This window comes from Salmo trutta, chromosome 21 (assembly GCF_901001165.1).
Source record: "Salmo trutta chromosome 21, fSalTru1.1, whole genome shotgun sequence".
Lineage (NCBI taxonomy): Eukaryota > Metazoa > Chordata > Actinopteri > Salmoniformes > Salmonidae > Salmo > Salmo trutta.
In genome coordinates this window covers 14,959,701-14,971,816 of record NC_042977.1, presented here as the reverse complement: position 1 = coordinate 14,971,816, position 12,116 = coordinate 14,959,701, and the positions used below count along the sequence as shown (strand labels likewise).

General features: G+C 45.1%; 1 pseudogene; it reads right to left on the bottom strand.

Annotated features, from left to right (window-relative positions):
- Window positions 1-3,552: 3,552 nt before the first annotated feature.
- On the bottom strand, window positions 3,553-7,296 carry LOC115156769 (thioredoxin reductase-like selenoprotein T1a; annotated as a pseudogene).
- Between the last annotated feature and the right edge of the window lie 4,820 nt (window positions 7,297-12,116).

Here is a 12,116-nt window from a genome sequence, read left to right as displayed (position 1 = left end):
CAGGTACACCCCCAATTGACTCAAATAATGTCAATTAGCCTATCAGAAGCTTCTAAAGCCATGACATCATTTTCTGGAATTTTCCAAGCTGTTTCAAGGCACAGTCAACTTAGTGTATGTAAACTTCTGACCCACTGGAATTGTGATACAGTGAATTATAAGTGAAATAATCTGTCTGTAAACAATTGTTGGAAAAATGACTTGTGTCATGCACAAAGTAGATGTCCTAACCGACTTGCCAAAACTATAGTTTGTTAACAAGAAATTTGTGGAGTGGTTGAAAAACGAGTTTTAATGACTCCAACCTAAGTGTATGTAAACTTCCGACTTCAACTGTTAATTGCAAATGGAGGACGCTTTTCCCATGGTTCATTTTCATGCCAGCCAGGTAGGCTAAACTCCTGCTGTAAAGAGAAGCAATGTGCTTAAGATTAGGAAAGTTGGAAATAAATATAGTAGCCTATGGAAAGCTGATGGGAAATTGCTTTTTTAATAGAAGCCATCAACTCTGTTTTCTCACACAATTGCATAGCCTAAAGAAATGTTGCACAACATGAGCTCATGGGCTCTCATTAAGTATTTGAATAGATTTTCAATTACATTTGTATTGATGTCAGAGTGATTAGAGGGACAATAGGGTGCTGAGTACCAGGCAAGTTTGGTAGGCTACTAATGACCATCAGCAGCATCAGAGCTTGGAGAAGCCTAGTTACCATGACTAAACGGTCACGTGTAATTTGACTGCAGTCATAACTTGTGACTGCCGGTGTGGCTGTAATACGGTCACCATAACAGCCCTAACTACCTCATCTCTGAACCTCACACAATTATTTGTAAGGTCCCTCAGTCGAGCAGTGAATTTCAAACACAGATTCAACCATAAAGATCAGGGAGGTTTTCCAATGCCTCGCAAAGAAGGGAAACTATTGGTAGATGGGTATAAATTTAAAAAAGCAGACGTTGAATATCCCTTTGATCATGGTGAAGTTATTAATTACACTTTGGATAGTATATCAATACAACCCAATCACTACAAACATACAGGTGGGCTTCCTAACTTAGTTGCCGGAGATTAAGGAAACCGCTCAGGGGCCTCCCCCATCTGCACTCACCTCTCCCAAGGTTCCGTTCACGTGGTCCCCAGCTGCTGACCGGGCATTCCGGGATCTCAAACACCGTTTCATCACAGCTCCCATCTTGGTTCATCCTGACCCGTCTCGCTAATTCGTGGTGGAGGGCGATGGTTCAGATGTCAGAGTGGAAGCTGTCTTGTCCCAGCATTCTACTCTGGACCTCAAGTTACATCCCTGTGCCTTCTTCTCCCATTGCCTCAAGACCACGGAGAGGAACTACGTTGTGGGGAATCGTAAGCTTCTCACGGTGAAGATGGTGTTGGAGGAGTGGAGGCACTGCCTGGAGGGGGCGGAACATCAGTTCATTGTGTGGACCGACCACAAGAACCTGGAATATCTCCGCACCGCCATACGTCTCAATTCCAGGTAAGCTAGATGGGCCCTGCTTTTCACCTGGTTTAACTTATCCCTCTCATACTGACCGGGATCCAAGAATGTCAAGCCGGATGCTTGTCACCAAAAACACTCACAAACTTTTACAGATGCACAATCGAGAGCATCCTGTCGGGCTGTATCACCGCCTGGTACGGCAACTGCTCCGCCCACAACCGCAAGGCTCTCCAGAGGGTAGTGAGGTCTTCACAACGCATCACCGGGGGCAAACTACCTGCCCTCCAGGACACCTACACCACCTGATGTCACAGGAAGGCCAAAAAGATCATCAAGGACAACAACCACCCGAGCCACTGCCTGTTCACCCCACTATCATCCAGAAGGCGAGGTCAGTACAGGTGCATCAAAGCTGGGACCGAGAAACTGAAAAACAGCTTCTATCGCAAGGCCATCAGACTGTTAAACAGCCATCACTAACATTGAGTGGCTGCTGCCAACATACTGACTCAAATCTCTTGCCACTTTAATAATTAAAAATGGGATGTAATAAATGTATCACTAGTCACTATAAACAATGCCACTTTATATAATGTTTACATACCCTACATTACTCATCTCATATGTGTACTGTACTCTATACCATCTACTGCATCTTGCCTATGCCATTCGGCCATCGCTCATCCATATATTTATGTGCACATATTCTTATTCATTCCTTTACACTTGTGTGTATAAGGTAGTTGTTGTGAAATTGTTAGATTAATTGTTAGATATTACTGCATGGTTGGAACTAGAAGCACAAGCATTTCGCTACACTCGCATTAACATCTGCTAACCATGTGTATGTGACCAATAAAATTTCATCATGAAATATTAACTAATTTACATTTGTCATTCTGGAGACTCTCTTATCCAGAGCGACTTACAGTAGTGAGTACATACATTTTCATATTTGTTGCTATTGGTCCCCCATGGGAATCAAACCCACAACCCTTGCGTTGCAAGTGCCATGCTCTACCATCTGAGCCACACGGGACTTAACTAATTTACCACCTGGTGATATCACCAGGCAGGCCAAAACTCCTACCCACCAAAACAGGAAGAAATTTCAGGCAGTCTTTTCAAACAACTCTTACACACTAAAAGGGCATGATCATAATTTTCACAATTTCACAGTATTATTCCAACCTCAGAGTGTGGAAATATATATAAAACACAGGAAAATCACATTTTTAAGAGACTCAACATTCACTGCTCCAGTCCAAATAAACTCTAAATCCCTTAATCGTTGAACCTAGTTGGGAGATATGCTCCTGTAGACTGCTTCTCTATACGAGTCTAGATAGCATTTTAGACGGTTATGATTGTGATGTTCTTTGGGCAGCAATTTACTCTCATTAAGTGGCATTACAAGAAATAGTGGTAGATTGCTTCTGGTGCTAAGAATTACAGTAGGGGATAACTTTCCATGCAACACACCTAGTTATTTGGTTTTGACTATTTACACTGTTTCTAACTTAACATTACAGTAGCTTCAGTTGTGGAATGCTATCTCTAACAGAAGTCTCTTATTAAAGAGATCCATTAAGTTTTGCTTTCCATGAGTTTCTAGGAATTTACTTCACGTCTCTGCCTAATTTGCAGGGCCCTTTACACAAGGATGTGCTAGAAATTCATAGAAGCTTGACTCGATAAGGATTTGACTAGATAAGGATTTAACCAAATGTCTTAACCTGGTGATCTACTTACCATGTAAACCTTATCTGGGTGGTTAATGAGAAGCCAGATGGTCTCTACTTACCGTGCAAATTCAAAATCAATACATTTTACATCTGCTTAGAATGTGGTCTCCTGTGTTCTTTAACTGTATTTACATAGGTCTTTTAAATTTACGATGAAACTGTAGGCCTGTTTCATACAAAAATAGTACCCTCCTGGATTCTACATGTACCTAACCTTTGATATATGGCTGGTGTGAATGTCTTGCCCTCATTCGCCAAGTCACTTTAGAAAATGATTTACTTGTTCTCATACCAACAACAAATCAGTACATCTTGTCCTAGCAAACAGACAGCGCTCACACAGCTCTTTCACCATTAGACATTTATTCATCGTCTTAGCTCCACTTACAGCTATGCAAAGATAAAAAATTACCAGAATTCAGAAATTAAATGTTAAACATTATTCAAATGCTCATGATCAGACTATGTAAGATGTTCTACAGGTAACTAAGTTAAATTAAGACTAACAAATGGTTAAACTACACATAATGGGTCAAAATAAAAACATATCGGTTCTGTGTGGCTAACTAAAGACCTCGATATTAATCTGACCATCCACATGAAAATCAACATTGTTGAGCTTGAATTGATCCTTGTGAGCGCAAGAGCCAAAGCTGAACGTTTATTACACCAGGATGAATGATCTGCAGTAGTAATAGTAGAGAAAATGGCCATCACGGTTGCCGTGGATCCCAGTCCAGCATTAGGGGAGGGGCATCTCGTAGGGACGTGGTGAGAAGCAATGGGGACATCCAGTCTGAGCTAGCAGTCTTCCTGCCTTCAGCACAGACCTTCATAAACATCACCTCACAGTCCATTGAGAAACCCACCTCAAACCTGCAGAGGAGAAGAAAGGGAGACAGAAAAGTGAGTACATCAAGTGCATCAAAAACATCAAGCGCATAAATAAATAAAAGTCCTTGAAGTTCTGTCAAAAAAATTAGTTGAGTAGGTTGAGTAATCTAATTTGACAACTATGGTCATGTGAACTATGGTCATGCTCTCTCTAATTCTCTCTTTCTTTCTTTCTCTCGGAGGACCTGAGCCCTAGGATCATGCCTCGGGACTACCTGGCATGATGACTCCTTGCTGTCCCCAGTCCACCTGGCCATGCTGCTGCTCCAGTTTCAACTGTTCTGCCTGCGGCTACGAAACCCTGACCTGTTCACCGGATGTGCTTGTTGCACCCTCGACAACTACTCTGATTATTATTATTTGACCATGCTGGTCATTTATGAACATTTTAACATCTTGACCATGTTCTGTTATAATATCCACCCGGCGCAGCCAGAAGAGGACTGGCCACCCCTCATAGCCTGGTTCCTCTCTAGGTTTCTTCCTAGGTTTTTGGCCTTTCTAAGGAGTTTTTTCTAGGGAGTTTTTCCTAGGGAGTTTTTCCTAGCCACCGTGCTTCTTTCACATGCATTGCTTGCTGTTTGGGGTTTTAGGCTGGGTTTCTGTACAGCACTTTGAGATTTCAGCTGATATACGAAGGGCTATATAAATAAATTTGATTTGATGTGAATACAATATGAAAGTGCACAAACCCCATACCACACAATACATTTATCTGAGGTATTGGGTGTGTGTGCGATGGTGGTTCTTTCCACTGTGCAAATTGCGGTGGATAGAAGATTTGGGGGGGGGGGGGGGGGGGGCGAGGGTTGCGTACGTGGAGGGGTCTTTGGCTCCGTCCGAGGGGGGCGTAAAGGCAGGGTTAGGAGCGGTGGTCCATGGGTATGTTCATCTTCATCTCGTTCTCCAGGATCTGGACCAGCTGCTGCATGGAGGGCAGGTGACCCGACTCCAGCTTGGACCACACCGGCACATCTGCCCAGGGAGGTACAAACACATCAGCTCTCAACACTTCTCTGTGTGGTATTTTACAATGACGTCTATGCAGGATCCGTAAAGGATCTGTGCATACTTATGCAAAGGCAAAGTGAGCCTTACCGTTTAATGTGATTTCAAAAGCTCCTGTTGACATACACTGGTTTTCAACCATGTTGCTGAAAAAGAATACCATCATGCAGGCATAAATCTGAAAGAGAGAAAAAGAGAAATTCAATATCACCATCAATCAATTGCGAGCGAAAGTTGAACATCAAGTAAAAATGTTTCATTGGTCAATATGCACATTGGTTCTGCCAAGGACAAGGGCACAAAATTCCGTAGCCCTTCTGTCTGTGTACCCAGCCCAGGGAAACACACCAACGTGTTATAGCAGAGGAACAGAGAGAAATGCTGCCGTAGTAGTGCTTACATAACAGGTCCGTTTTTATTGGCCCACAGTGTGTTCAGGATATACACGGAGGGGATTTGAATATTGTGTGCCCTCTACTTCAGCACCATGGACTCATGTTACCTTGGAGATCCAGGTTGACAATACGCACAAACAAAGACTGCATCATCTCCTCGCTCTCCCAAATGAGCCATTAATGACATCCCATGGGTACGGTCTGTGTCTCTTGAGGTACTGACTATTCTTGTCTACATCTACCCTTTAATTTCCATTAGAGCAGGTATGCCTGTGACGCTAACTCCAAGTGTTGTCAAATTTTAAACATAAGAGAGAGTCTCACCTTATTCTCCTGACTCCAGACCCAGATGCCTGGGGCTTGCATACCGCAGAGGGCGAAGGGGTCCTTGCCGATAATGATCAGTCCGATCAGTGCCAGCTTGAACATGGACAGGAAGGAAGCAACGTGGCTGAGGACAGCAAACAAGAAGATAATAACGTCAACTTCCAGAGAGACGGTAGAGCATACGCACATCAAGGGTTCTACCCAAAGAACGTACGAGGGGCGCTGCTTCACCTTGTGGACAGGCTGCACCACTATATCATTTTTTTTTATACACACATTTATTTTTTTACTTTATCCGTTATCATACAAGACCATTTTTTGCTTTAGATGGCAGGAAATGGCAGTTACAAGTGTCCGAAAAAGCAAAAACCTCTGAGTCCAAAGAAGGGCAACTTGTTAACAACCACAAGGGAGAATACATTGCAACACGCTTCAAGTGTTTACACAGTATGGTGGCACACAGTGTAATTTACCGGTAGAGGGGTAGAGGAAGGTAGTTCTCCCCCTCAATGCGGATGTCTGGGTAACGCTGGTACAAGACCTGCATGTACTCCTCAAACACCCGCTTGTACCCTCAGGAGATGCTGGGTGAGAGAAGGAGAGAGAGATAGACAAACAGGGCCAGAGGGGAACAGACAGTGACACACGCTGAAAAAAAAAACAGTCTTTAAAGGCAAGGCTATATACACTTGGCCACAGCCAAACAACGCTAAACATCAAAGACTCCAAGGTTATCTTTGATCCGTTGTGACTTCCATGCATTGTATGCTGCCTGCAAAGCATGAGGTGACCTTCCATTGCTGTATGGCACACGGTTCATCTACTGTCCAAATCCATTATTAAAATACTTAAAGGCATTTCACATTCCAAACACATCCCTTGGTCTGAGTTAATCCCATTCTCTTGACATGTTAGATATTAATCCAACCGGTAGTGGCCACATGGGGACGCAAATCCCAAAATTAGCTATTTGACAGCGGAAGTAGCTAGAATAGTATGTTTGTTTTTTTTCAACCTCGCAACTACAGATTCATTAACAACAGACAAAACACGGTTGTAATTTAGCTACATAAACATTTGGATGTTGCTAGCTAACCAAAATACGGTGTTGCGTGGAAACTGTCAGGATTCTTTGACTGCACCCACCCCAATTTCCTGAGCAGAATTAGCTAACAGGATTTAACTAGCTGTGCACAGCTAACGTCATACGGGCAAGTAGCTGATGCTAGCCGAACAACAACAAGACAAGATGTCTACTCAAAGTGTATTGTTGTACTCGCTTAACTTACCAGATTTGGAATTTAAGAAGTGGCCCTGTTGCAAACTGCATCTTCATTTTCTTTAGACCGCTGTTATCAGCCGACGCAGCACAGTACAGGGAGAGAACTAGAAACAGAAGCGAAAAGGGTAGCCATCTCTTCGCCATTTCTCCTTCGATTTGTCCACCTATGTGTGGTGAGCAACAATAGTGTAATCGGCGGCTCGCCTTCAAAATAAAAGTCCCCAATTGAAACGGATGAAAATAGCGGAATCATGCAACAATTTCACTAGATAATGCTAAACAAGTTTGTAATGTTGTTATATAAATTCTACAAAATACAATAATTAGTTAACTTGACCAAAAAAACTGTTGAAATTGCATCATTCAGGGCAGAGCCCAACCTGTTTAGCAGATAAAATAAAAATACATTTGTGGTTGCCTGTTTTGCATGTTATTTTGGCATTAATACGTGTCACATATCAATTTGGAAACAATGTTTAAAATTGTATAATTTAGTTAATAAAGCCACATACAAACATGGTCTCTTTTTTGCTTTCTTGAGTAAGGCAGCTCCAAAATGCAGGTGGATTGGCAGCCGGCAGAAAATACAGAGTGTAAGGTAATCTCTAGCTGCGCCATGATTGGTTCAGTGTTCTGCCACTCATGGGGACACAACATCACTGCAAAATCTACAGGGAGAGCTAGAAAGTTCAAGCCCCCTTGGGTGCTGCCATAGATTTACATTAGAAGTGCCAATCCAAGGCTCAGGGTCATTGGCCACAGATAAAATGACGTCAAATCTACCGTAGCTTTGATTGGACTGATCATGTTAACGTCATACCTTAAAAACTATAGCTAGAAAGCTAGACAAGCAGTCGTCATAAATCAAGTCAACAAGCTACTGGCAAATCCTTTTCTTGTCATATGAAGAGAAATTATAGATAAAACGTATCGGTGCTTATCGGCCATTGGACATAAACGTTACACAGCGTTGCAAAGCAATCACTAGCCTGCTTGCTATTCAGTGGAGTGGGTGTGTGGTCCAAGTCTGGGTTTAAGGGTCTCTTTTCCAAGCTTAAAAGCATAAACATTCACATGCAACACTTTGGGACAGAAAAGCTAGAATACATTGGCCATGCTGTCAATCGAGCATGACTCCCCTGCGTTCAAAACAACTGGAAACTCGGAACTGGGAAATCTCAGACTTCAGTGAGTTCAAGACAACTGAGAACTCGGAAAAAAACAAGCTCATACTGGGAAAAAACGTTTTGAATGGTCATCCAACTTTGAATTCCAAGCCTCTTTCTAGAGCTCCGACCTGGAGATCACTGACATCATGATACAACCTTGTTTTTTTCAATTTCCCAGTTGTCTTGAAAGCACCATAAATCAGAACTGGCAGTGTGGTGCCAGGACAACATCCTCTCCCTCAATGTGAGCAAGACAAAGGAGCTGATTGTGGACTACAGGAAAAAGTGGGCCGAACAGGCGGGTCGAACAGGCCCCCAGTTGTGGAGCGGGTCGAGAGTTTCAAGGTCCTTGGTGTTCACATCACCAACGAACTATCATGGTCCAAACATACAAAGACAGTCGTAAAGAGGGCACGACAAAACCTTTTCCCCCTCGGGAGACTGAAAAGATTTGGCATGGGTCCTCAGATCCTCAGAAGATTCTACAGCTGCACCATCGAGAGCATCCTGACCGGTTGCATCACTGCCTGGTATGGCAACTGCTTGGCATCTGACCGTAAGGTGCTATAGAGGGTAATGCGTACGGCCCAGTGCATCACTGGAGCCAAGCTTCCTGCCATCCAGGACCTATATAATAAGCGGTGTCAGAGGAAAGGCCATAAAATTGGCAGAGACTCCAGTCACCCAAGTTATAGACTGTTTTCTCTGCTACCGCAGGGCAAGCGGTACCGGAGGGCCAAGTCTAGGACCAAAATGCTCCTCAACAGCTTCTACCCCCACGCCATAAGACTGCTTCACAATTAATAAAATCGCCACCGGACTATTTACATTGATCCCCCTACCTTTTGTGCACTGCTGCTACTCATTGTTTATTATCTATGCATAGCCACTTCACCCCTACCTACATGTACAAATGACCTGAACTAACCTGTACCCCCGCACATTGACTCGGTAACGGTACCCCCTGTATATAGCCTCGTTATTGTTATTCTTATTGTGTTACTTTTTATTATAATTTTTTACTTTAGTCTATTTGGTAAATATTTTCTTAACTCTTCTTGAACTGCACTGTTGGTTAAGGGCTTGTAAGTAAGCATTTCACGGTAAGGTCTACATGTTGTATTCGGCGCATGTGACTAATAAAGTTTGATTTGATTTGATTTGAATGCCAGACTTTTCATGACAGATTTGACCACAGGAAGGACCGCCGTGCCAAAATCCTGTTCAAGTGAGCACAGCTCAATGGTGAGTCCAAAAATGTATTGTATGCTGCTTCATAAATTATGTACTATTCCAGGGAGATATGTATAGTGTAGCTAAGAAAGTAATACTAAGTGTGTGTCATGGGTCCTGAGATCCTCAAAAGGTTCTACAGCTGCAACATCGAGAGCCTCCTGACTGGTTGCATCACTGCCTGGTACGGCAATTGCTCGGCCTCCGACCGCAAGGCACTACAGAGGGTAGTGCGTACGGCCCAGTACATCACTGGGGCTAAGCTGCCTGCCATCCATGACCTCTACACCAGGCGGTGTCAGAGGAAGGCCCTAAAAATTGTCAAAGACCCCAGCCACCCCAGTCATAGACTGTTCTCTCTACTACCGCATGGCAAGTGGTACCGGAGTGCCAAGACTAGGGCAAAAAGGCTTCTCAACAGTTTTTACCCCCAAGCCATAAAACTCCTGAACAGGTAATCAAATGATCAAATGGCTACCCGGACTATTTGCACTGTGTGCCCCCCCCCAACCCCTCTTTTACGCTGCTGCTACTCTCTGTTTATCATATATGCATAGTCACTTTAACTACACATTCATGTACATACTACCTCAATTGGCCCGACCAACCAGTGCTCCCGCACATTAGCTAACCGGGTTATCTGCACTGTGTCCTGCCACCCACCACTTGCCAAACCCTCTTTTACGCTACTGCTACTCTCTGATCATCATATATGCATAGTCACTTTAACCATATCTACATGTACATACTACCTCAATCAGCCTGACTAACCGGTGTCTGTATGTAGCCTCGCTACTTTTATAGCCTCGCTACTTTTATAGCCTCGCTACTGTTATTTTTCACTGTCTTTTTACTGTTGTTTTTATTTCTTTACTTACCTATTGTTCACCAAATACCTTTTTTGCACTGTTGGTTAGAGCCTGTATGTCACGTCCTGACCAGTAAAAGGGGTTATTTCTGGGAGAGGAAACTAAGGGAGCTAGATGAGGCCGAGAGGCATCCCCCCCAAAAAAATGGGGGGGGGGGGGGGGGCACACGGGCGTTGGGCAGAGTCAGGAAGGAGACCTGTGCCAACTCCCCGTGCTTATTATGGGGAGCGACGGATCAAGCAAGCAGCTTGTTATGCGGTGATACGCACTGTGTCACCCATATGCGTGCACAGTCCGGTGCGGTCAATAAGGGCTCCGCAGCGTTGCCAGGCGAGAGTTAGCCGGCAGCCAGGGAGAAGTGCGCCGGCGCAGCGCATCTGGCCACCAGTGCATCTCCTCGGTCCAGTTTACCCTGTTCCTGCTCCTCGCACTAGCCCCGAGGTGCGTGTTACTAGGCTGGCGCCTCCAAAACCAGCCCCACGCATCAGGCCTCTAGTGCGCCTGCCCAGTCCAGTACGTCCTGTTCCTGCTCCTCGCACTAGCCCTGAGGTGCGTGTCACTAGTCTGGCGCCTCCAAAGCCAGCCCCACGCATCAGGCCTCTAGTGCACCTTCCCAGTCCAGTACGTCCTGTTCGTGCTCCTCGCACTCACCCTCAAGTGCGTCTCCATAACCCGGTACAGCCAGTGCCTGCTGTGAGCACTCTGCCATTAGTACGTCCTGATCCTGTTCCCTGCACTCATCCTCCAGTGCGCCTCCATAACCCGGTACAGCCAGTGCCTGCTGTGAGCACTCGGCCTCCAGCGATGCTCTCCAGTCTGCAGCCTTCAGCGACGCTCTCCAGTCTGCAGCCTCCAGCGACACTCTCCAGTCTGCAGCCTCCAGCGACGCTCTCCAGTCAGCAGCCTCCAGCGACGCTCTCCAGTCTGCAGCCTCCAGCGACGCTCTCCAGTCTGCAGCCTCCAGCGACGCTCCCCAGCCCAGAGTCTCCAGCGACGCTCCCCATCCCGGAGTCTCCAGCGATGCTCCCCAGCCCAGAGTCTCCAGCGACGCTCCCCAGCCCAGAGTCTCCAGCGACGCTCCCCAGCCCGGAGTCTACGGAACGGGAGCTACGCCCAGAGCTAGAGCCACCTCCATAGTGGGAGGATTGGGAGGGGGGGGGGGGGGGTGTAGCACAGGGACCGTTGTTGACGGTGGCCACCCTCCCTTTAAGTTTTGGGTTATTTTTGTGGGATTTTTGTTTTTGAGGTGCATTCGGGGTCTGCACCTTTGGGGGGGGTACTGTCACATCCTGACCAGTAAAAGGGGTTATTTGTCGTTGTAGTTTGGTCAGGGCGTGGCAGGGGGTGTTTGTTTTGTGTGGTTCGGTGTTTTTGATTTATGTTCTATATTTTCTATTTCTATGTGTATATCTAGTTTTCTATTTCTGTTGGGTTTTTGGCAATGACCTCCAATTAGAGGCAGCTGGTTGTCATTGTCTCTAATTGGAGGCCATATTTAGTTGGGTTTGTTTTCACTTGTGTTTTGTGGGTGGTTATTTTCTGTATAGCCTGTGTGCCTTATGGAACTGTTTCGTCGTTTTGTTATTTTTGTTTAAGTGTTCACGTTGCTTTGAATAAATTAAGAAGATGAGCACTTTACCCGCTGCGCCTTGGTCCAATCCTTACGACGCCCATGACACTGTAAGTAAGCATTTCACTGTAAGGTCTACTACACCTGTTGTATTCGGCGCA